The sequence below is a fragment of the Lolium perenne genome, chromosome 1, assembly GCF_019359855.2.
Source record: "Lolium perenne isolate Kyuss_39 chromosome 1, Kyuss_2.0, whole genome shotgun sequence".
NCBI classification, from domain to species: Eukaryota; Viridiplantae; Streptophyta; class Magnoliopsida; order Poales; family Poaceae; genus Lolium; species Lolium perenne.
The window spans coordinates 246,342,873-246,370,352 of record NC_067244.2 but is presented as its reverse complement, the minus strand read 5'-3'; positions in this window follow the sequence as shown (position 1 = coordinate 246,370,352).

The window sequence follows — 27,480 nt, the reverse complement described above, 5'->3', positions numbered from 1 at the left end:
GCCACTGGGAACTTCACACCATCCAACTGTTCAAGCATGTAGGCATTGCCCTTCAAAACCTGGATGACTTTGTAAGGACCGTGCCAATTTGGAGACCATTTACCATACACTTTGTCCTTAGTCCCCAACGGCAATACAGCTTCTCATACCAGATCACCAACCTGGAACTCCTTTGGCTTCACCTTCTTATTATATGCGCGAGCCACCTTAGCTTTATTCTCCTTGATTTTCTCAAGTGACCATAGTCTGAGTTCCGTTGCATCCTCAATGCTGTCGCTCATTAGGGCTGCGTATTCTTCAGCAGTTAAATCATTCTGAAATGTTATCCGTCTCGACCCAGCCTTGATTTCCCAGGGTAACACAGCTTCTTGTCCATAGACTAGCTGGTATGGCGAGGTTTTTATTGCCCCATGACACGACATGCGATAAGCCCACAAAGCTTCTGACAATACCTCATGCCATCGTCTAGGGTGCTCGTCGATTTTCCTCTTAATCAGCTTGATCAGGCTTTTGTTGGACGCTTCGGCCTGCCCATTTGCTTGAGCATAGTATGGAGACGATCGGATCAGCTTGATTCCCATATCCTCGCAGAATTTTCTAAACTCCTTGGACACGAAAACCGAACCTCCATCGGTCGTGATAGTCTGAGGAATCCCGAATCTATGAATGACGTGTTCCAACACGAAACTGATAACATCTTTCAATGCTACTGACTTCATAGGGACGGCCTCCACCCATTTAGTGAAGTAATCTGTAATGGCCAGAACCCATTCATGGCCTTTGCTCGATGCAGGATGAATTTTACCGATCATATCCATGCCCCAACCTCGGAATGGCCAAGGTTTGATGATAGGATTCATTGCTGATGCGGGTACCATCTGAATGCTCCCAAACTTCTGACATGCTTGACACCCTTTATAATACTGGAAACAATCTTCAAGCATGGTGGGCCAATAAAATCCCGATCGCCTGATCAGCCACTTCATCTTATGAGCCGATTGGTGAGTTCCACAGGCACCTTCATGTACCTCATGCAAGAGCCGATTGGACTCGGCTGGTCCCAAACATTTGAGAAGTAATCCTTCCAATGTCCTGTAGAACATGTCATCGCCAATCAGTACGTACTTCATGGCCCTATATCTTATCCGTTTAGGTGCCCCCCGAGCCGAATCTTTCAAATAATTGAAGATATCGGCTCTCCAATCATCTGGTTCCATGAACTGCACCTGAAAATCGGCTCCATCGGCTACGTCCTTGTATCCTGACGCCGTTTGTGCGAGATCGTTCGCCTCGGTATTTCGCGACCTTGGGATCCAATGGAAGTTTATATATCTGAACCGCGTCATCAGCTCACGGCATTGTATCCATAATGGAAAGAGCGACTCGCTCTCACACTTGTACTCTTCCGTGAGTTGAGAAATCACCAATTTGGAGTCTCCAAAAATCTCAACCGCTTTCGCCCCAGCGTCCAATAGCAACTCCATTCCCTTGCACATCGTTGCATACTCAGCAACATTGTTGGTGCAAGGGGTAGCTATCCTGATGGAGAAGGAAAATGTTGCCCCCCGAGGCGACACGAGTAGCACGCCGATGCCGCAACCATCCTCACAGACCGATCCATCGAAGAACATGGCCCATGCACGCACAGATAGTGCGGCTACGTCCGTGTTTATTCGTTCAGCGATAAGATCGTCCAACGCTTGTCCCTTGACTGCTTTCGCAGGTTGATACCGGATATCAAATTCCGATAACGCAAACATCCATTTGCCGAGTCGGCCTTTCAGTACAGGAGCCGACAGCATGTGCTTGATGACATCCGATTTGCATATGACGATGATTTCTGCTGACAGCAAGATGTGCTGGATCTTGGTGCAGGTGAAAAATAGACAGAGGCTGATGCGTGTAGTTGACACGTCTGTTGGGAACCCCAAGAGGAAGGTGTGATGCGCACAGCGGCAAGTTTCCCTCAGTAAGAAACCAAGGTTTAATCGAACCAGTAGGAGTCAAGAAGCACGTTGAAGGTTGATGGCGGCGGGATGTAGTGCGGCGCAACACCAGAGATTCCGGCGCCAACGTGGAACCTGCACAACACAACCAAAGTACTTTGCCCCAACGAAACAGTGAGGTTGTCAATCTCACCGGCTTGCTGTAACAAAGGATTAACCGTATTGTGTGGAAGATGATTGTTTGCGTAAAACAAGAGAACAAAGATTGCAAAGAGATTGTATGCGATGTAAAGAATAGGACCGGGGTCCACAGTTCACTAGAGGTGTCTCTCCCATAAAATAAACAACATGTTGGGTGAACAAATTACAGTTGGGCAATTGACAAATAGAGAGGGCATGACCATGCACATACATATTATGATGAGTACTGTGAGATTTAATTGGGCATTACGACAAAGTACATAGACCGCTATCCAGCATGCATCTATGCCTAAAAAGTCCACCTTTAGGTTATCATCCGAACCCCCTCCAGTATTAAGTTGCTAACAACAGACAATTGCATTAAGTATTGCGCGTAATGTAATCAGTAACTACATCCTCGAACATAGCACCAATGTTTTATCCCTAGTGGCAACAGCACATCCATAACCTTAGAGGTTATTGTCACCCCTCCAGATTCACGGAGACATGAACCCACTATCGAGCATAAATACTCCCTCTTGGAGTTACTAGCATCAACTTGGCCAGAGCATCTACTAATAACGGAAAGCATGCAAGATCATAAACAACACATAGACATGAATTGATAATCAACATAACATAGTATTCTCTATTCATCGGATCCCAACAAACGCAACATATAGAATTACAGATAGATGATCTTGATCATGTTCGGCAGCTCACAAGACCCGACAATTAAGCACAATGGGGAGAAGACAACCATCTAGCTACTGCTATGGACCCATAGTCCAGGGGTGAACTACTCACTCATCACTCCGGAGGCGACCATGGCGGTGAAGAGTCCTCCGGGAGATGAATCCCCTCTCCGGCAGGGTGCCGGAGGAGATCTCCAGAATCCCCCGAGATGGGATTGGCGGCGGCGGCGTCTCAGTAAGGTTTTCCGTATCGTGGCTCTCGGTACTGGGGGTTTCGCGACGGAGGCTTTAAGTAGGCGGAAGGGCAGGTCAGGGGGCCACACGAGGGCCCCACACCACAGGTCGGCGCGGCCAAGGGCCAGGCCGCGCCGCCCTAGGGTTTGGCCGCCTCGTGGCCCCACTTCGTCTCCTCTTCGGTCTTCTGGAAGCTTCGTGGCAAAATAGGACCCTGGGCGTTGATTTCGTCCAATTCCGAGAATATTTCGTTACTAGGATTTCTGAAACCAAAAACAGCAGAAACAAAGAATCGGCTCTTCGGCATCTTGTTAATAGGTTAGTTCCAGAAAATGCACGAATATGACATAAAGTGTGCATAAAACATGTAGATATCATCAATAATGTGGCATGGAACATAAGAAATTATCGATACGTCGGAGACGTATCAGCATCCCCAAGCTTAGTTCTGCTCGTCCCGAGCAGGTAAAACGATAACAAAGATAATTTCTGGAGTGACATGCCATCATAACCTTGATCATACTATTTGTAAACATATGTAATGAATGCAGCGACCAAAACAATGGTAATGACATGAGTAAACAAGTGAATCATAAAGCAAAGACTTTTCATGAATAGTACTTCAAGACAAGCATCAATAAGTCTTGCATAAGAGTTAACTCATAAAGCAATAAATCAAAGTAAAGGTATTGAAGCAACACAAAGGAAGATTAAGTTTCAGCGGTTGCTTTCAACTTATAACATGTATATCTCATGGATAATCGTCAACATAGAGTAATATAATAAGTGCAATATGCAAGTATGTAGGAATCAATGCACAGTTCACAAAAGTGTTTGCTTCTTGAGATGGAGAGAAATAGGTGAACTGACTCAACATAAAAGTAAAAGAATGGTCCTTCAAAGAGGAAAGCATCGATTGCTATATTTGTGCTAGAGCTTTTATTTTGAAAACATGAAACAATTTTGTCAACGGTAGTAATAAAGCATATGAGTTATGTAAATTATATCTTACAAGTTGCAAGCCTCATGCATAGTATACTAATAGTGCCCGCACCTTGTCCTAATTAGCTTGGACTACCGGGATCATTGCAATACACATGTTTTAACCAAGTGTCACAATGGGGTACCTCCATGCCGCCTGTACAAAGGTCTAAGGAGAAAGCTCGCATTTTGGATTTCTCGCTTTTGATTATTCTCAACTTAGACATCCATACCGGGACAACATGGACAACAGATAATGGACTCCTCTTTAATGCATAAGCATGTGGCAACAATTATTATTCTCATATGAGATTGAGGATATATGTCCAAAACTGAAACTTCCACCATGAATCATGGCTTTAGTTAGCGGCCCAATGTTCTTCTCTAACAATATGCATGCTCTAACCATAAGGTGGTAGATCGCCCTTACTTCAGACAAGACGAACATGCATAGCAACTCACATGATATTCAACAAAGAATAGTTGATGGCGTCCCCAGAAACATGGTTATCGCACAACAAGCAACTTAATAAGAGATAAAGTGCATAAGTACATATTCAATACCACAATAGTTTTTAAGCTATTTGTCCCATGAGCTATATATTGCAAAGGCGAATGATGGAATTTTAAAGGTAGCACTCAAGCAATTTACTTTGGAATGGCGGAGAAATACCATGTAGTAGGTAGGTATGGTGGACACAAATGGCATAGTGGTTGGCTCAAGGATTTTGGATGCATGAGAAGTATTCCCTCTCGATACAAGGTTTAGGCTAGCAAGGTTATTTGAAACAAACACAAGGATGAACGGGTGCAGCAAAACTCACATAAAAGACATATTGTAAACATTATAAGAATCTACACTGTCTTCCTTGTTGTTCAAAACTCAATACTAGATATTATCTAGACTTTAGAGAGACCAAATATGCAAACCAAATTAGCAAGCTCTATGTATTTCTTCATTAATGGGTGCAAAGTATATGATGCAAGAGCTTAAACATGAGCACAACAATTGCCAAGTATCAAATTATTCAAGACATTTTAGAATTACTACATGTAGCATTTTCCAATTCCAACCATATAACAATTTAAACGAAGAACAAACTTCGCCATGAATACTATGAGTAAAGCCTAAGGACATATTTGTCCATATGCTACAGCGGAGCGTGTCTCTCTCCCATACAGTGAATGCTAGGATCCATTTTATTCAAACAAAACAAAAACAAAAACAAACCGACGCTCCAAGCAAAGCACATAAGATGTGACGGAATAAAAATATAGTTTCAGGGGAGGAACCTGATAATGTTGTCGATGAAGAAGGGGATGCCTTGGGCATCCCCAAGCTTAGACGCTTGAGTCTTTTTAGAATATGCAGGGGTGAACCACCGGGGCATCCCCAAGCTTAGAGCTTTCACTCTCCTTGATCATATTTCATCATACTCCTCTCTTGATCCTTGAAAACTTCCTCCACACCAAACTCGAAACAACTCATTAGAGGGTTAGTGCACAATCAAAATATACATGTTCAGAGGTGACATAATCATTCTTAACACTTCTGGACATTGCACAAAGCTACTGAAAGTCAATGGAATCGAAATATCCATCGAACATAACAAAACTGGCGATGCGAAATAAAAGGCAGAATCTGTCAAAACAGAACAGTTCGTATTGACGAATTTTATCGAGGCACCAGACTTGCTCAAATGAAAATGCTCAAATTGAATGAAAGTTGCGTACATATCTGAGGATCACTCACGTAAATTGGCATAATTTTCTGAGTTACCTACAGAGAATTTTGCCCAGATTCGTGACAGCAAAGAAATCTGTTTCTGCGCAGTAATCCAAATCTAGTATGAACTTTTCTATCAACGACTTTACTTGGCACAATAAAACACTAAACTAAGATAAGGAGAGGTTGCTACAGTAGTAAACAACTTCCAAGACACAAAATAAAAACCAAGTACTATAGTAAAAAACATGGGTTGTCTCCCATAAGCGCTTTTCTTTAACGCCTTTCAGCTAGGCGCAGAAATTGTGTATCAAGTATTATCAAGAGACGAAGTGTCAACATCATAATTTGTTCTAATAATAGAATCAAAAGGTAACTTCATTCTCTTTCTAGGGAAGTGTTCCATACCTTTCTTGAGAGGAAATTGATATTTAATATTACCTTCCTTCATATCAATAGTAGCACCAACGGTTCGAAGAAAAGGTCTTCCCAATATAATGGGGCAAGATGCATTGCATTCAATATCCAAGACAACAAAATCAACGGGGACAAGGTTATTGTTAACCATAATATGAACATTATCAACTCTCCCCAAAGGTTTCTTTTTAGCATTATCAGCGAGATTAACATCCAAATAACAATTTTTCAATGGTGGCAAGTCAAGCATATCATAGACTTTCTTAGGCATAACAGAAATACTTGCACCAAGAGCACATAAAGCATTACAATCAAAATCATTGACCCTCATTTTAATGATGGGTTCCCAACCATCCTCTAGTTTTCTAGGAATAGAAGTTTCAAGTTTTAGTTTTTCTTCTCGAGCTTTTATGAGAGCATTTGTAATATGTTTTGTGAAAGCCAAGTTTACAGCGCTAGCATTGGGACTCTTAGCAAGTTTTTGTAAGAACTTTATAACTTCAGAGATGTGGCAATCATCAAAATCTAAATCATTATGAGCTAAAGCAATGGGATCATCATCCCCAATGTTGGAAAAAATTTCAGCAGTTTTATCACAAGCAATTTCAGCAGTTTTAGCAGTTTCAGGCAGTTTCTCGCGCTTTGCATTAGAAGTGGAAACATTGCCAACACCAATTATTTTACCATTAATAGTAGGAGGTGCAGCAACATGTGAAGAATCAACATTACTTGTGGTGGTAATAGTCCAAACTTTAGCTACATTTTTCTCTTTAGCTAGTTTTTCATTTTCTTCTCTATCCCACCTAGCACGCAATTCAGCCATTAATCTTATATTCTCATTAATTCTAACTTAGATGGCATTTGCTGTAGTAACAATTTTATTTTCAATATCCCTATTAGGCATAACTTTCGATTTCAAAAGATCAACATCAGAGGCAAGACTATCAACCTTAGAAGCGAGAATATCAATTTTATTGAGTTTTTCCTCAACAGATTTGTTAAAGGCAGTTTGTGTACTAATAAATTCTTTAAGCATAGCTTCAAGTCCAGGGGGTGTGTTCCTATTATTATTGTAAGAATTCCCATAAGAATTAGCATAACCGTTACCATTATTATAAAGATATGGCCTATAGTTATTACTAGAATTGTTCCGATAAGCATTGTTGTTGAAATTATTATTTTTAATGAAGTTTACATCAACATGTTCTTCTTGGGCAACCAATGAAGCTAACGGAACATTATTAGGATCAACATTAGTCCTACCATTCACAAGCATAGACATAATAGCATCAATCTTATCACTCAAGGAAGATGTTTCTTCGACAGAATTTACCTTCTTACCTTGTGGAGCTCTTTCCGTGTGCCATTCAGAGTAGTTGATCATCATATTATCAAGAAGCTTTGTTGCTTCACCAAGAGTGATGGACATAAAGGTACCTCCAGCAGCTGAATCCAATAGGTTCCGCGAAGAAAAATTCAGTCCTGCATAAAAGGTTTGGATGATCATCCAAGTAGTCAGTCCATGGGTTGGGCAATTTTTAACCAAAGATTTCATTCTTTCCCATGCTTGTGCAACATGCTCAGTATCTAATTGTTTAAAATTCATTATGCTACTCCTCAAAGATATAATTTTAGCAGGGGATAATATCTACCAATAAAAGCATCCTTGCATTTAGTCCAGGAATCAATACTATTCTTAGGCAGAGATAGCAACCAATCTTTAGCTCTTCCTCTTAATGAGAAAGGGAACAATTTCAATTTAATAATGTCACCATCTACATCTTTATATTTTGGCATTACACATAGTTCAACAAAATTATTAAGATGGGTAGCAGCATCATCAGAACTAACACCAGAAAATTGCTCTCGCATAACAAGATTCAGTAAAGCAGGTTTAATTTCAAAGAATTCTGCTGTAGTAGCAGGTGGAGCAATAGGTGTGCATAAGAAATCATTATTATTTGTGGTTGTGAAATCACACAACTTAGTATTTTCAGGGGTGGCCATTTTAGCAGTAGTAAATAAAGCAAACTAGATAAAGTAAATGCAAGTAACTAATTTTTTTGTGTTTTTGATATAGTAAACAAGATAGCAAATAAAGTAAAACTAGCAACTAATTTTTTTGTATTTTGGTTTAGTGCAGCAAACAAAGTAGTAAATAAAACTAAGCAAGACAAAAACAAAGTAAAGAGATTGGGAAGTGGAGACTCCCCTTGCAGCGTGTCTTGATCTCATCATCTCAAGAACGGCGCCGTAAATTTGCTTGATGCGTGTAGTTGACACGTCCGTTGGGAACCCCAAGAGGAAGGTGTGATGCGCACAGCGGCAAGTTTCCCTCAGTAAGAAACCAAGGTTTAATCGAACCAGTAGGAGTCAAGAAGCACGTTGAAGGTTGATGGCGGCGGGATGTAGTGCGGCGCAACACCAGAGATTCCGACGCCAACGTGGAACCTGCACAACACAACCAAAGTACTTTGCCCCAACGAAACAGTGAGGTTGTCAATCTCACCGGCTTGCTGTAACAAAGGATTAACCGTATTGTGTGGAAGATGATTGTTTGCAGAAAACAGTAGAACAGTATTGCAGTAGATTGTATGCGATGTAAAGAATAGGACCGGGGTCCACAGTTCACTAGAGGTGTCTCTCCCATAAAATAAACAGCACGTTGGGTGAACAAATTACAGTTGGGCAATTGACAAATAGAGAGGGCGTGACCATGCATATACATATTATGATGAGTACTGTGAGATTTAATTGGGCATTACGACAAAGTACATAGACCGCTATCCAGCATGCATCTATGCCTAAAAAGTCCACCTTCAGGTTATCATCCGAACCCCCTCCAGTATTAAGTTGCTAACAACAGACAATTGCATTAAGTATTGCGCGTAATGTAATCAGTAACTACATCCTCGAACATAGCACCAATGTTTTATCCCTAGTGGCAACAGCACATCCATAACCTTAGAGGTTATTGTCACCCCTCCAGATTCACGGAAACATGAACCCACTATCGAGCATAAATACTCCCTCTTGGAGTTACTAGCATCAACTTGGCCAGAGCATCTACTAATAACGGAGAGCATGCAAGATCATAAACAACACATAGACATGAATTGATAATCAACATAACATAGTATTCTCTATTCATCGGATCCCAACAAACGCAACATATAGAATTACAGATAGATGATCTTGATCATGTTCGGCAGCTCACAAGACCCGACAATTAAGCACAATGGGGAGAAGACAACCATCTAGCTACTGCTATGGACCCATAGTCCAGGGGTGAACTACTCACTCATCACTCCGGAGGCGACCATGGCGGTGAAGAGTCCTCCGGGAGATGAATCCCCTCTCCGGCAGGGTGCCGGAGGAGATCTCCAGAATCCCCCGAGATGGGATTGGCGGCGGCGGCATCTCAGTAAGGTTTTCCGTATCGTGGCTCTCGGTACTGGGGGTTTCACGACGGAGGCTTTAAGTAGGCGGAAGGGCAGGTCAGGGGGCCACACGAGGGCCCCACACCACAGGTCGGCGCGGCCAAGGGCCAGGCCGCGCCGCCCTAGGGTTTGGCCGCCTCGTGGCCCCACTTCGTCTCCTCTTCGGTCTTCTGGAAGCTTCGTGGCAAAATAGGACCCTGGGCGTTGATTTCGTCCAATTCCGAGAATATTTCTTTACTAGGATTTCTGAAACCAAAAACAGCAATAAAAACAAAGAATCGGCTCTTCTTCGGCATCTTGTTAATAGGTTAGTTCCAGAAAATGCACGAATATGACATAAAGTGTGCATAAAACATGTAGATATCATCAATAATGTGGCATGTAACATAAGAAATTATCGATACATCGGAGACGTATCAGAGGCACAACTTCTCAATTTCAGGGTACCTTGTTTCTGCATCCAACATCCTTCTGCTGAGGTAGAAAACCACTTTTTCCAGACCATCATAAACCTGCACCACCACTGATGCGATGGAGGTGTCAGCCACTGATAAGTAAATGTAGAACGGCCTGTCTTGCTGCGGCGGAACTAACACAGGTGGCTTCATTAGGTACTCCTTAATATCGTCAAATGCCTGTTGTTGCTCTGGCCCCCAGCGAAACTCCTCATTAGACTTGATTTTAACCAATCCCATGAACGGCTCGATTCGTCCTGACAAGTTGGAGATAAACCTTCTGACGAAATTAATTTTGCCGATGAGACATTGAAGCTCCTTCTTCGTGGTGGGTGGCTTCATCGTTCGCACTGCCTCTTGACTTTTCAGGCCGATCTCAATTCCACGTTCATGAACCAAGAAACCCAGGAACTGACCGGCCGTCACACAAAAGGCACACTTCTTTGGATTCATTCTTAGTCCGAACTTCCTAGTTCGGTCCAGGACGTGTCGCAAATCCTCCAAGTGTCCATCCATCGAAACAGACTTGACCACCACGTCATCGATGTAAATTTCCACCAATTTGCCGATTAAATCATGAAAGATGTAATTCATGGCTCTTTGGTATGTTGCGCCAGCATTCTTCAGTCCAAAAGTCATGACTACATATTCAAACAAGCCCACCGAGCCTGGCACTCAATGCGCCTTGTGTATATCTTCTGGAGCCATAAAAATTTGGTTGTAGCCGGCATTGCCATCCATGAAACTTAAAATTTTATGACCAGCAGCTGCATTGATCAATGTCTCCGCTACTGGCATTGGATATTCATCCTTTGGAGTGGCACTGTTGAGGTTCCGAAAATCTATGGCGACGCGCCATCGGCCATCCTTTTTCTCCACAGGTACGACATTGGAAATCCATTCAGCGTACCTGCATGTCCTGATGAACCCGGCGTCCAACATCTTCTGGATCTCCTTCTTGACTTCCACCAAGATTTCGGCCTTCATCTGTCGTGCTCGCTGCTGGAACGGCCGAAATCCTTTCTTCAGGGGGAGCCGATGCTCAATGATGCTCCTGTCTAACCTAGGCATCTCCGTATAATCCCATGCAAAACAATATGGGTACTCTTTTAACAAGGCTATCATCAGGCCCCTGAGATGTGGATCTAACTTTTTGCTGATAAATGTTGGTCGTGGCTTATCCCCAGGACCAATGTCAATCTCTTCCAGCTCATCAGCTGATGTAAACCCATACCCCAGCTTTCCATCGCCTGCTAGATCAATGCTGAACACAGGCAAAGTGTATGTTGAGGATAATTTTGGCCGATTGCTAGAATCGGCCTCCTTTTTCATCGCAATGCTCAATGAGGGTCTACAACTTCTTGGTCTTCTACTATGGGTACGTGACATGCTTGAGATGAGATTCGTGCTTTTTATTTTTTGGGGCCAATCGCAGGGATCGGCCTTGCCACGTACACCTACTGATTTGGATCTTGCTACTCTGTCAGGCCGGTGGATAAGACCAGCCTCACCCCGTTTTTTGAAGCTTCGATGCGCTCACAGCCGTCCAAACTGATTCCAGAGAGCGGCTCTTGGTCGTCTGCATCCCAAATATTCATGGCAGCTAGTGAGATCGTGATTGAGTCATCTGCCTGAACAACCTCCACTTCATCTCCATCCCACTGTATGATGCATTGGTGCATTGTGGATGGGATGCAACAGTTAGCGTGAATCCAATCCCTTCCTAGCAGGACAGCATAATTGCTTTTGCTGTCGACGATGAAGAACGAGGTAGGTATGGTTTTTCGGCCTACGGTCAGATCTACATTCAGAACACCTTTTGCTTCTGATGCTTGGCCATTGAAATCGCTTAACGTGACATTGGTCTTGATCAGATCGTCATTGGAGTGTCCCAAACGTCGTAGCATGGAATACGGCATTATGTTGACTGCCGCTCCCGTGTCAACCAACATCTTGCTGACAGGCTGCCCATCGATATAACCTTTTAGGTATAGAGCTTTCAAGTGCCTGTAGCTCCTCTCTCGTGGCTTCTCAAAGATCACTGGCCGTGGACCGCAGTCGAATTGAGCCACCGGTACTTCCTCGTCTTTTGGAGCACAAAACTCTGACGGGAGTATAAACACCATGTTTGTATCAGCCGATGCCTCTGCATCAGCTTTTGTCTGCTTAGGGCGCCACACCTTCTTTGGCGGGCGCATCTCTGTCTCCAGCGTTTGCTGAATTTTCACGGCCAGATCGGGCCGTGCCTTCCTCAACGTGTACAGGTACTGTGCTTCGGCTTCTTCCAGGTTTCGTAGCCGCTGCACCCTACGTTTCTGCGAATGGCTGAGTCCATCAGGGCACCACCTTGGCCGGTGGTACCTATCCTCTTCTTCATCTGACTCCTCGAAGTCTTCATCTTGAGACGACTCAGCTCGTTTGTCCTGAGGTGGGAGAGGCCCTAGACGCTTGAACACTGAAACTTCATTTGTTCCCTTCCTCTGCTGTCTACATTCTGGGCAGTTCTCGATTGTAGGCAATCGGCTCATTCCTGAGTCCCAGCAGTGTTTAAAGAAAGGACAGTTCCAATGCCTATCCATGTCTTCTTGCTCTCTTGACTTCCCTCTAGCGTGACGCTCGTACCCTTCATCGTCTCTATCATATCGACGATACCTCATGTCATCTGCATCAGACCGACGATATCTTTCGTCATCCACGTCGTAGCAAAGACGTCGGTCATACTGCTGCTCATATTTGTTAAGGAGATGCGCGGAGAGTGGTCGTTGATACCGCACGCTTCTCACTTCCTTTTCTGTCAGGTACCGTCTGTTATCATATTGAGGCCGGTCGCGTGGATCGGCCTCCTCTTTCTCCTTGCCACGGGAGTGACTGCTTTCTGCTTTATCTTTGCCATGACGGGTCCCAAGCCCTGCCATGTTGACATCAAAAGAGAAACCTGGCTCGCATCTTAGGGAGTGACTGAGATCCACCATGTTGACGCCAGGAAACGGATGTGTGTCTACTTTCGTAGCAAATTGTCCGAAGATTAATCGGCCTGACTCTATCGCCATTTGAATCTGTGCGCGCAACACTTTGCAGTTGTTGGTGGCGTGGGTGAACGTGTGATGCCATTTGCAGTATGGCCTATCGTTCATCTCTTGTGACGTAGGAATTTTGTGGCCTTCTGCAACTTCAGTGCTTTCTCCTTCAAGAAGAAATCAAAAATCTGCTCAGTTTTGCTTAAATCAAAGTCAAACCCTTTTGGAGGCCCTGGTTGTTTCACCCATTTGCAGGACACGGGAACTGCCATCCGAGTCCATTCAGCCACGGCGACTTCCTGATCTTCCGCAGGGTCTTCATCCTCTTCAGCGTCGACCAGGCCTATCGTGCGCTTGAACTTGTCTTGGTACAATTCTGGGTGGCGCTATTCATATGAAGTTAGTCTCTGGACCATGTGCGCTAACGAATTGTACTCCACTTGGAACGTCAGATCCTTGAGTGGCGCTGCGAGGCCTGCCACGGCCAGCTCGACTGCTTCTTTCTCAGATAAATGAACCGAATAACATCGGTTCTTGACCGTTCTGAAACGTTGAATGTATTCAGACACCGTCTCTCCTCGCCTTTGCCGAACCTGCGTCAGATCGGCAATGCCCGCTTCGGTAGCTTCTGAATGATATTGTATGTGAAACTGCTCTTCCAGCTGCTTCCATGTCCGAACTGAATCTGGAGGTAGCGAGGTGTACCACCCAAAGGCTGGACCCGTGAGAGATTGGGCAAAGAACCTCACACGTAGCGGTTCTGATGTTGAAACCATGCCCAGCTGTGCCAAGTATCGGCTCACGTGCTCGATGGAGCTAGATCCTTCTGATCCACTGAATTTTGTGAAGTCAGGGAGCCGATACTTAGGTGGCAACGGGATCAGGTCATACTCATTGGGATACGGCTTGGAATAGCCGATTGTTTTCTTCGGCAGGATACCGAACTGGTCTCTCAAGATTGCGCTGATCTGATCCACAGTAGGAGCTGTAGAGGTTGAGCTGTCCGGACTCGTTGTAGTGGCATATTTAGTTAGCCACGCCTGTTTCTCAGCATCTGCTCCAGAACTCCCCGCTGCTCCAGCAATCCCTCCTGCCGTAACCATCGCTCCTGCTCCGGCAATTCCTCCTGCCGAAGTTTGGATCGCGCGCGTCCAGTTGTTGCAGTCCGGCACGTATGTGCACACGTATCCATATGGGATCTCCTTGGGTGGCTCATACAAGAATTGGTAGTCGCCAGGATCACCTCCAACCTTGTAGACAACGTATGCCGGTGAACCTTGTTGCTGTGGAGCTGCCATCGCGAATGGTAGTGGTGACCTGGTGTGGAATGGTATCTCTCCCTGATAAGTCCCTAAAGCAGGTCCTGACGGAGAATACTGATGTTTCATGATTTCTTGCACCACATGAAGCGCAACTCGCTCAAGCGTATTCACCAGGCTCTCAGAATGCCGATGTAGAGAATGAGCCACAGCATAGTTAATTTCTTGGCGCAGGCTCGGCACGTTCCTCCGAAGGGAGAGACAGATCTAATCCCTCGAACGCGCCTTCGGGTGTGAATCCTTTGAACCTGATGCCGTGCGAACGGGTCTTCTCAAAAGAGCCGATGAGATCGGCTTCAAAGATGGCCTTCAGCTCATCGTATTTCTTCTTATGCTCTGCAGGTAGATCCTCGTACTTGATCAGTTCGTCCGACATCTTGGCTGCCGATGTTGACGTGGTTGTTGTAGAAAGTGTCCCACCGGGCGTGCCAGAATGTGTTGCCTGCCAAAACTCACCGGCGAGCAGTGGTTAAGCAACACGAAGAGCCGGGAGACTCCCAAGACCGCTTAGTGGGCCCTGGTGCCTCGCGTCGTCCCGCAAAGTCCCAGCACAAGTCATGGCGGTTGCAAGGGCGTGCCACCTGACCTATACCTGATCAGGAAGATGTTGGATTGCTTCAACTAGTCTCCTGCATAGTAGACACGTAACATTAAATACGAGCCCGATCGGCTCTCAGGTTACCCTGTGGATCGGCTCAAAGAGCCGATCGCTCCATGGTTCACGTTGGATTTACGATGACATGGGGATCCTGCTTGGTCAAAACAAAGCTAAACCAATCTACGACAGTTTACGGTTTTCACCGCATAATCGGAACATCCTACGCGTAGTTGGGCCTAGCAGATACGAAAGATGATGGAAACTATCCCTAAAAGAGGCCTAAAAACCAACGTTAAGTCAATTCCCGGAACATCCCTTATAGGAACGGTAAAACAACACCTCACGCACTACCGGATCATCCAACCCCAGCATAAGGCCTAATCATGCAGATATTAAACTAATCCTTGAAACAAGGAGCAACTATAACAGATTGGATCTACTAAGTAACGAACAAGCAAGGTGCTGCCCTTACACCTGGATAGGTGTAAGGACAGCTAGATATCGAGGGACGGCATTGCTAAGCAAATATGCATAAGAAAAGCATCAATGCAAGCCCCAAAACATCTACGATAAATAGTGCTACTCGCCATCAACAACGCTTCAGCACGAGTAACACAAGGTAACGAATAAACGTATACTGCCTAGATCGCAAGATGCGATCTAGGCAGCATGATGCTTACCCGGAAGAAACCCTCGAAATAAGGGGTGGCGATGCGCCTGGTTTGTGTTTGTTGTGAACGTGATTGTCTTCCTTTCTCAATAACCCTAGATACATATTTATAGTCCGTAGACTTTCTAACGTGGGAGTAATCCCAACCGTGCACGAGCTAAACTCTATCTTTTAATTCTAAATACGATCTAATAATATACAGATACACGGGCAATTTAGCCCAAACTCTCGTGCGAGGCCGCTTCAGATATTCTCCACGTGCATCTTCTTCAAGCCCATCTCAATTACGGCCCACCTCCTGATTTGGCCAAAATCTGGTGATAACACATCTCCACTTTCCTCCACCACTTGTTTGAATGCCACCGCGCACCAAACTCCTCAGGCACACCGCTCCAGGAACCAACATGGCGACAGAAGATTTTGAGATCTCTGGATGGGAGAGATCCAAGATCTCAAACCAGGACGTGAGCATGCTCAAGAAGCTCGGGCTGATGAAGAAGGAAGAGGGGCTGATCTTTCCTGGGGATGAAAGCTTCCCTACGCCTCGCATCGGATACCGGGTAACATTTATCGACCACCTCATCCGCGGCCTTTCCACTCCCATCCACGAGTTCCTCCGTGGATTGCTTTTTGTCTATGGGCTTCAGCTACACCAGCTGACTCCCAACTCCATCCTCCACTCCATCTTTATCACCTTGTGTGAATGCTTTCTCGGGACCCATCCTAATTGGGGCATGTGGAAACGCATCTTCTATCTTCGCCGCAACAGCTCCCGCAACATCGCCTACAATGTGGGTGGTGTCGTTATCTGCATCCGTTCCGACGTCGATTACTTCGACGTCAAATTTCCCGACTCAGTCCAAGGGTGGTGCAGGAGGTGGTTGTACATCCGCGAGGAGCACGTCGACTCGCAAGAATACAACGTCGCGCCTTTTGATGGTGGCGCGAAAATCCTTCGTCGCATCGTCTTCTCGAGATACGGAACGCGTGCGTTTGGAGGGAAATTTGTAATTCCACGGCAATACCCTCGTCGAACGAAAGCTTTGAACAAACTAAGTGGTGCGACATAGGCAAATTATAAAACTTCAAAAAAACATAAAAAATACATATAAAAACTTTGAAACAAAATTAAACTACTTCTTCTTCCTAGATGGACCCGCCTCATCGTCCTGACGGTGACGCTTCCGGCTCGTCACCTCCTCCGAAGAGCAGGTGTCCTTCGACGTGTCAGAGGAAGTTGTGTCCTCCTCGTCGTCGAAGGTGCTCGCCGGCTGCGCCTTCGCCTGGACCGCCGCGTCCTCAGCCTCCTCCTCCTCCTCCTCCTCAGCCTCTTCCTCGGCCTACTGTTGTGGGTATACTTCATGGGTGTACCATCGACAGTGCCTAGATCCGGTAAGCCCGGGTGGCCCACAGATGGTGATGAGGCATGTGGCCCATCGGGCGGCCCAGTTGCTGTTGATCATGAAGGAAGAAGTCCGGCCCAGGATCAGTAAGCCGGATCCGTACCGACATTAGGAGGAACCCGGATCCGCGGAGGCCCGTGAGGAACCCGGATCCAGTACGACGTATATGGAAGGCGGATCCTTGACGTACACGGCAAGACATTGTACCGTAGTTAGGCTATCTGTAATCCGGCTAGGACTCTCCGTGTAAACCCTAGATCCGTGCGCCTTTATAAGCCGGATCTTGGGAGCCCTAGAGGCAGAACAACAACTCATTGTAACAACGCGAAAGCGCCCAGATAATTCCAGACAAGCAGCAGTAGGCCCTGTCATCGTGCAGGTGTTCCGAAGCTGGGTAACTCGCGTACCACCGTCCCGTGTGCACTCCGCCCTATGGCCCCTACTTCTTCTCCCCCTCGTGAGGATCCCTCCTCCGAGGTACCGTCGATTAGGCAACGACAGTTGGCGCCCACCGTGGGGCCTGTGGCGTCTGGAGGCCGGAACCGGGAGGGTTCCGCCATGGGAAGCTACGACGACACCATCGCTGTGGGGCGCGTCCTCTACGCCGGAAATCTGCCGATCGTCCCTCCGGATGAGTGTTGGATTCCGGCTAGGACAAACCCCGTCAAGCTCTCCATCGTCCCAATTGGCGGCATACACATCTTCATCGGGGAAACCGTCGATTCCGACGGAAACCCACTGGTAAGTAACGCAGACGCGACCGCCGCAGAGCTGGACGCTGTCGCGAAGATCCGATCTGAGATGCAGGAGCTTCCCAAGGAAGATTCCGCCTCGGATCTGGAATTTTCAAAGCCCACCCAATCCGCCCCTGAGCAGGAAACAACGGTGGAAGACCAATGCAGATCCGCCTGGGTCTCCCAGGTGTTAGAAAAGCAGAGGTGCCACTTCGTACACTTCTTGGCCCATACCGCCGGAACCGCCCCTCAAGAAGACGGAGCTGGTCCTGAGCAGGTAGAGGCACCGGAAAACGGCGCAGATCCGGATCAGGCTGAGCCTGTCGGAGAAAGCGAAGCTCCGGTTGAAGAGTCGATTTTCGGCAATCTGAGCCCAATTTCCGGAGATACCCCCTCCATGGATACTGACGAGTTTAACCGCAAGCTAGGGGAGTACGGTTTCGGTGATCAGCCTGAAGTCGACTCCTCCCAGCCTAAGCAGGTTCTCGCAACGGTAGCAGCGCTGGGACAAACTGGATCTGAAGAGCCAACCAGCCAATCCGACCCTCAACCATCCCACCAAGGATCTCCAATGTCTCGGGAGCGACCCCGCAGGGATTCCTCCTCGCAGGAACTCCCGTCGCCCGAGGAGATGGTGGCGCGAGCAGTTCTTAACAAACCTATAACCCCGGGCGACGCCGCAGATCTGGAGGCTCTAGAAGCCACTAGGCAGGAAATGCTGGCCACTGCCAAGAAGCTCGCCGATACCGAAGCCGCATTAAGGGAAGAAAGGGAACAAGCTGCAGGTTTGGCGGACCAATTCGACAGACAGGATCGCGAAATTACTGCCACACTCGAACAGGTCAAGAGCATGGCGAAAGAGTGGGAAGTAAAGATGACCTATGCGCAGGCGGAGGCCGATCGAATTGTTAGAGAAGCAATTCCGCCTCGCAGGATCAACTTCGCCACGCCCGCAGAGCACCGGCCGCTGGAAACCCCAAAGGACAACATGCTAAAAGCTGCGGAGCTGTTGAAGAAGAAGGACGAAGAGGTCGATATCAACTACCTCCGCACACTTGTCGCTTCAAAGAATGCAGCAAAGCAAGGCGGATACTTCGCGCAGGTTGGAATCCAATCCGGATAACTGTGTATCTACCGCGCAGAAGGACGCCCGCGCCGATCGGCATCCCGATGATGAATCACACACCGGATCCTCGGAGCGCAGAAGAAGAACCAGGGAACACCCAAATCCGATCCCCGTTCCGTCAAAGACGCCTTCGTCAGATCCAAGAAAGGGAAAGGATGCAATGTATCCTGGACGAGACAAATATCGCAACCCCTCTCCTCCGCCCAACGGTTACCCGCGACCCCCTCGCCGCCGTAGTCCAGCTGGAAACACCAGGCCCCCAGGGCATGGTGGGATTGTTATCCGTGACAACGTGCTGCCAAGAAACAGAAACAGGGAGCGCTCGCCGGAACCACGCCGGAATCCGTAACAATGTTCGTGAGCCCGAGCCTGTGAGGAGTCGGAATGAGGAGCGCGGCCCAGAGCCTCGCCGGAGCCGCGACCCAGAGCCTCGCCGGAGCCGCGACCCGGAGCCTCGCCGGAACGACCAGGGCAGCCAGCGCCATGGCGAAGGCAGCCACAGGAGCCGGAGCCAGCACCGGGAAGGCCGAGGAGAATCAGATGGCGGAAGCAAGAAGTCGGATCGACCACCTCGCAGGTCTCCCTCACCACCACCTAGCGGTGGCGGCGGAGGTGGAGGCGGAGGCGACGGCCGGAGATCTCGCTCTCGCTCACAATCTCCTCGCCATGGCCCGCGCGACGCGCGGGATCGCCTTAACGAATACAGAACCGACTACATTGGTCCGAAGTGCTTTGGCAGGATGATTCGAGAGGAACCAAAGCCAAGGATGAACCTCAAGCTACCCGGAAATCTGAAGCATTATGATGGCACCGAAAGGCCGGACACCTGGATTGAGGACTACTATAATGTAGTAACCTTTGCCGGAGGAACCCCTAACATCGCTTGCCGCATGCTCCAGTTGTACCTTGTAGGTCCAGCCCGGATCTGGCTCAGTGACCTCGAGAAGAACTCCATCTTTTGCTGGTTCGACCTGAAGACCGCTTTCGAGAAACATTTCAGAGGCACCTACAAAAGACCTGCCACGGCAAGCGACCTGCAAGCCTGCATCCAGAAGAAGGGAGAAACTTCAAGAAACTACCTCACATGATGGTTGGCATGCAGGAACGAGTGCGAAAACGTCGACCACACCACCGCCATGTACGCTTTCATTGGTGGACTGCAGAGAGGAGGATTGCTGAGGCATACGCTCACTCGTTTGGCTATGTCAAGCAAGCTGACTTTGGATGAGATGATCTCCATTGCCAGTGATCACACTGCCGCCGATGATGACGCAGGCGGTGATCTCGCAGCTACAGCAATCCCCCTACATCAACAGAAGAAGAACCGTGATAACGGCAGCAGCAGCAGCAGCCATAAGCGCAAGAACCCTGATGACCAGAAGAGTGGCGGATCCGAGATGGTCGCCATGGCGTTTCAACGCGGAGGTTCAGGAGGCGGAAGAGGACGCGGACGTGGAGGCGGAGCCGGCAGGGGTCAGCAGCATGCCACTGAGGTCGCAGCTGGCGGATCCCGCGCCCCGCAAACCTACGAGGAGTATAGAGACATGCCCTGCCTGGCCCACCTGGATCCGATTACAGGGAAGTCCACTCACACCAACCGCAAGTGCAAGTGGGTCAATGATCTAAAGAACGACCCGGAGGCAGGATACAAGCGAGCCCGGAAGCACCGCCCACGCGGCAAGGGAGGCAAGGGCAAGAACAAAGACAAAGAGGAAGATAGTTCCGAGGCAATGGATGAGGATGATAACTCGCCGGATCCCAAGGCAGGATCCGCAGGTAAATCCAACCCATTCGATAAAAAGAGCGTGGGGGCTTACCACACTTTCCTCGGGACCCCAACAGTACGCGCCTCCAAGTCAGCTATCCGGATCCTGAACGCCATAGTTTCGGCTGTGCCGCAGTACGTCAGGTGGTCGGAAATCCCGTGCACATTTGATAGGAAGGATCACCCTGCCATTGTGCCAAAAGAATGCTACGCCTTGGTTGTAAGTCCCCGCATAGACGGGTATGACTTCTCCAAGTGCCTCATGGATGGTGGAGCCAGCTTGAACATCATGTACCTGGAGACTCTAGAGCGGATGAACCTCACCAAGGAACAGGTCAAACACAGCAACACTGAGTTTCACGGTGTGGTTCCGGGTAAGAAGGCGAATTCCCTCGGCAACATCACACTTCCCGTGGCTTTTGGCGATGTTCACAATTTCCGCGAAGAGAAAATCACGTTTGAAGTTGTGCCCTTCAAAAGCTCCTACCACGTCATCTTCGGCAGGCCCACCTACCACAAGTTCCACGCAAGAGCGTGCTACATCTACAACAAGCTCAAGATTCCGGGTCCTAAAGGTATGATTACCGTATCCGGAGACTACAAAAAGGCTCATGAGTGCGAGTTAGGCGAAGCCGCCTTCGCAGAGTCTGTGATATCTGGAGAAGAGCTGAAAGGCTACAGAGCCGCGGTGGATCCGACTGAGATGCAGACCACCAAGAAGCAGATCTCCGAACAGAAAACCTCCTTCAAGGCCGCGATAGAAACCAAGAAGCACGACCTCATCAAAGGCGACTCTTCCAAGCAGGTTTCAGTCGGAGCCAACATGGACCCCAAATAGGAAGACGCGCTCGTCGAGTTCCTCCGCGCTAACATGGATATCTTCGCATGGCAACCTTCTGACATGTCTGGAGTACCTAGGGAACTCGCCGAGCACTACCTCAACATAAATCCGGGGGCTAAACCGGTGAAGCAAGCTATGCGACGCTTTGGAGATAAGAAGCACCGCGCCATAGGAATGGAACTAGCAAAGTTACTAGAAGCAGGTTTTGTAATAGAAGTTATCCACACCGATTGGGTCGCAAATCCCGTCCTTGTACCCAAAAAGAACACTGAAATACTAAGAATGTGCATCGATTACTCTGGCTTGAACAAGCATTGCCCGAAGGATCCGTTCCCCTTGCCACGCATTGACCAAGTCATTGATTCGACGGCGGGGGCGGAACTTCTGTGTTTTCTTGATGCGTATTCCGGGTATCATCAGATCCGGATGAAGGAATCCGACCAAAAGGCGACTTCATTCATTACCCAGTTTGGTACTTACTGCTATGTTACTATGCCTTTTGGTTTGAAAAATGCAGGTGCCACCTACCAACGTACGATGCAGCGGTGCCTGAAGGACCAAATTGGCCGGAACGTGCACGCTTACGTCGACGACATCGCGGTCATGACCCGGAAAGGATCCGACCTGATCAGCGACCTCACAGAAACCTTCGATAACCTCCGCAGGTACAAGATGATGTTGAATCCGCTGAAGTGCGTCTTTGGCATGCCAGCCGGAAAACTCCTTGGCTTCATAGTTTCTCACAGAGGCATTGAGGTTAACCCGGAAAAGATCAAGGCAATCCTGTGTATCAAACGGCTAACTTGTCTCAAAGATGTGCAACGACTAACTGGTTAAGGTCAGCAAAGCAATCAGTAGGTTTGTTAGCCATCTTGGCGAGAAGGCGCTACCTCTGTACAAACTGCTGAAGAAAACAGACAAATTTGTCTGGGACGACGCAGCTGACGCAGCTCTTCGGGGGTTGAAGGAAATACTTACCTCCCCACCTATCTTGGCAGCCCCAGCAGAGTCAGAGCCAATGCTCCTTTATCTGGCAGCCACCAACAAAGTCATCAGCCTCGTCATCGTGGTGGAGCGAAAGGAAGAAGGTCATGAATATGACGTCCAAAGACCTGTCTACTACATTAGCGAGGTGCTGACGGAGTCAAAGCAAAGATACCCTCACTTCCAGAAGCTAGCCTATGGAGTGTTCCTAGGCAGCAGGAAGCTGAGACACTACTTCCAAGAGCACCCAGTAACAGTTGTGAGCAAAGCTCCGCTGTCAACAATTCTTAACAACGCTAACGCAACAGGACGTACGGCTAAATGGGGCATCGAATTATCCGCCTTCGACATCGCATACAAGCCTAGGACCGCGGTTAAATCCCAAGTCTTGGCAGATTTCGTCGCAGATTGGACAGAAGCTCTGGATGCAAGTCTGGAGCCGGAACCAGAAACATGGGTCATGCACTTCGATGGATCCAAGCAGCATCAAGGCTCAGGAGCCGGAGTCACCCTGAAGTCCCCTACCGGAGAAGAACTGCAGTACGTTCTGCAGATCCACTTCGAAGCTACGAACAACATGGCGGAATACGAGGCTCTACTACACGGTCTGCGCATCGCTAAGGAAATTGGGATCAAGCACATCATATGTTGTGGAGATTCCGACCTGGTGGCGCAACAAGTAGCCGGAACCTGGAACGCCAGAAACTCCGTCATGGCGGCCTACAGAGACGAAGTTGATGAGATCGCCAAGTGCTTCCTCGGATACGAAGTCAAGTACGTCAGAAGAGACGATAACACAGCAGCAGACATGCTATCCAAGCTCGGATCCGGCAGGAAGCAAATTCCGCCTGGCATTTTCCTGGAGCATCTCCGGATACCCTCAGTTAAGGGCGCTAACCCGGAAAACCCAGAGGTGGCAGTGTCTCCGGCTAGGGAGGTGATGGCTATCATTCCGGCTTGGACACAGCCTTTCCTGGACTACCTCATCGATCAGAAGCTTCCAGAGGACGAGGTCCTCGCGCGACAGATCGTCAGACGAGCGAGATCCTACACAATTGTTGATGGACAGCTCTACAAACGAAGTGCAGCAGGGGTATTTCTCAAATGCGTCTCCAATCAAGACGGCATTGAAATCCTTAGAGAGATCCATGCAGGGGACTGCGGGCATCATGCCGCCCCCAGATCGCTCGTTGCAAAGGCTTTTCGGCTAGGTTTTTACTGGCTCACAGCTAAAGAAGATGCTGACAAAATAGTCAAGACCTGCCGAGGTTGTCGATTTACGCTACTCAACCAAACGCTCCAGCCCAAGAGCTGAAGACCATACCTATCACCTGGCCATTTGCGGTCCGGGGGCTCGATATGGTTGGTAAGTTAAAAAGATCATCTCCTCGCGGTTTTGAATACCTTCTCGGTCGCCGTTGACAAATTCAGCAAGTGGATCGAGGCAAAGCCGGTGAGGAAAGCCGATGGTGCTACGGCACTCAAATTTGTCTGCAGCCTCGTGATGCGATTCGGCATCCCACACAAGATAATCACGTATAATGGCACAAACTTCGCTCAAGGAGAATTGAGGGATTATTGTGACACGAGGGATTCGATCGGACCTTGCATCTGTGGCTCATCCACAATCCAACGGTCAGGTTGAAAGGGCTAACGGTCTAATATTATCAGGAATTAAGCCGCGCCTTGAAGAACCGCTGCGACGAGCAGCTGGAGCTTGGGCTGACGAGTTGGAAGCTGTTTTGTGGAGTTTAAGAACCACCCCTAACAGATCAACAGGGTTTACCCCATTCTTCCTGGTATACGGATCCGAAGCCGTGCTTCCCTCCGACATCATCCACGATTCACCGCGAGTTTCCGCCTACAATGAAGAAACAGCTGATGAGGCCAGACAGCTATCTGTGGACCTGATCGAGGAAGCTCGGAACTTAGCTGACCAGCGCTCCGCCATCTACCAGCAGAAGCTCCGACGTTATCACAGTCATCGAGTTCGGAATCGCTCCTTCATGGCAGGAGACCTGGTCCTCCGCCTTCGACAGGTGAAAGACCATAAGTTGCAATCTCCATGGGAAGGACCCTTCGTCGTTAGTAAAGTGCTTCATAACGGGTCGTACTACCTTGTTGATTTCCGCGAGCTGAGGGATAGACCTGCTAATTGGCACCGGAAACGCAAGCGTGAGGATCCGGATGACATCTACGATGAGACAGATCGCCCTTGGAACATCGCACAGCTACGTCCTTTCTACACTTAGCATATTTTTTCCGAGTTACAAACTCTGTAATAGTTATACATGATCAATGAAATAAAGCTTATGGTTCACTCTCTGAGTCTTTTACCTCCTTTACTTGTTCATTTTTAGATCATGTATGTTTTCCGACTAAAACCGCAGAGCTGGATTTTTCTGCCTAGGCGTGTATGAAAGTTGTGATTTTCAAAATCGTCCTTTAAGACGTAAGCTTAAGTTTTCTGATTAAGTTGTTATCTGTTGCGAACTCGTGGATTCCTAGTAGCGATTTCCGGCACCTATGCCTGGGGGCTTGTTTCCGCGGTTATGGACGGATTGCCATTGGGCTTCGTCGCCGCTGGCGAGTGTTTCCGGCTAAGATCCTCCGGCTCGCGGAAGGTCAAGCGAGCAAGCCGGAAAAACAATAAAATCAGCACTTGCTTTCCAACATAAAACGAAACATGCGCATAATATTAACGGATAGCAGGATAAGTGTTTCCGCCCCATGCATAGTCGTTTCGTTTCCTAGCTACTTAAGAATTTAAAGTCTTATTACAAACCCACTCTGGGGCCAAAATGATGCAACTTGTTTCATTGTCTAAACAGAACTCTACTGGAGTCCTCTTCTTCGTATTCCCGGTAGGCGGAGCCGTCGTCGCCACCGTCACCGGATCCGGCTCCGAGTCGTCACCGTAGCTTCCTCCGTAATGCTCGACGCTTGACCCGAGCCTTCCCCATAATACTCCGGCTCACCTTCCTCCTCCTCCTCTCGCATCGGAAAACCCTTGGGCAGAGCGTGTTTGTTATACCGTAACGAGTGATTCACTCGCCTGACAAACAACTGCTCATAGCCTTGGGTTTCCGCAAGAAGGGCACCCATGTCGGAACCCTTGGGGGCTCCGCGTGCAACATTCGCAAAGTTGAGCGAGGGGACGTGAGCCTTGCAGGTGGCCAACACCAGGGAAGCGACTCCGCGTGCTGAAGATTTTTGCCAGTCCTTGATGAAATCCGGCACTTGTTCCATAAGTTTGGTCATCGTATCGATGATTGTGGTTTTTGCCTTCTTCAGAGACAGAGTCTTGGCGATTCCGCGACAGGCTTCAAATAACGCGTCAATAGAAATCCGCGCTTCATCGTATGCCTCCGTCCTCTTCAGGTTCGACTCTTTTGACCACTCGAAGCCAAGGCTCGCTGTGGAAGAAGGAGGTCCGGGCTCCGTTAGAAAGAGAGCATATAAGGCAGTCGGAACAATGACACGGAAAAAAGCTTACGGAAGATAAGTTGGTCGATGGCCTCCGCCTCCGCTTCTAGAACCTTGTTCTTGGCTACCATGGAGATCACGCGACCTTGGCTCTTCTCTAGTTTTTCGTTCAGATCCGCCAGACGCGGCATGCTTGTCGGAGAGCTCCTTCCTCGCCTCGGCCTCCTTGTTGGAGGATTCTTGGATGAAGGTTTTGAGGGATTCGTTTTCCGCCTCAAGCACCTTGACCTTGGCGGATAGCTCATCAAACGAGGAGTGCTTGACAGCTTTCTTCGAAGGCGTAAAGTTGCACATATTATGCATCCTGAACAACTATGTCAGCACAAAACGTAAAGACCCGGATCTCGTACCTTGAAGGCGGGTCTCAAGCAGCTGGATAGCTTTTTGGCTATTTTCCGCGTGCTGGTGCAGCCCCTCGATCTCCGTGATTTGCTCCAGCACGTGCACGCGTAGGTCTTCGTGCAATTTCCGCGTGGTCTGCGAAGCAGCAAGGAGTCAGTCGGATATTAAAATCTTGGAGGCTAGCGAAGAATTCAAAGTCTTGGTATAAATTTTAAATTTCCGCCTATAAGTACATTTTGGGAAAGCATCGGCTAATACATGTTACACGGAAATATATCACCCAATGCTTGGGGGCTAGTATCACCTGCCGCACTTCCTTGTGCTTGGCGAAAAACTCCTTCAGGCCGTCCTCCAGGTCAGCGAGCTCTTGCATCTCCTCGTCCGGCTTTCCCCACACTTTGTTCAGCATGGTGGAAACTTCCGCGTGACACTGTGCAAGGGTAAGCTTTTGAAGGGACGGAGTCGGTCGAGGGTCGACCCGAGTCGCGTTGGTGACTTGAAGGAGCTTTACCTTTTGCTCCTGTTGTTCTTCTGTGGGCTCCGCGAAAGCGGCGCTTGGTTGATCTTGCGGAGGAACAGATGAGGAGGCCCCCTTGGCGGAGTCGCTATGGTGAGCGGAATCTTCAGGAAGGTCATCAAGGTTTATGACATCTTTCGGATCCGGCTTGGAGGCGGATGAAGCCTTGGGCGGAACTTCAACCTCGGGAGTAACAGGAATAGAAGCCGGAGATGGCTTAGCTCTTTTCTTTGGGACCCTTGGGGCCTTGGGGGGGCTGGCTTCCGGAGCTTCAGAAAAAACATAAAAGTATAAATAAGAGTTTGAGCGTGAAGCCAGAACTTGGATCTCGGAAGTAGGCGCTTACCCGGAAGGCTTGAAGAAATGCTGGATGGCAGGCTGCCCCTTGTTGCTGGTATTAATCAGTGAAAGGCGCTTCTTTTCCGCCTCCGCTTTCCGGGTAGCCGCAGTGCTAAGCACTTCGCGGGCGCGTTTCGCATAGGGGCTGGAAGGAGCTGGCTTCTTCCTCTTAGCAGGGCGTGGGGCCTCGGGAGCTTCCGCCTCCGATGCAGCTTCCGGATCCGTGTTACCGGTGGAAGGAACCCGGAGGAGAGTTCCGAGTTCA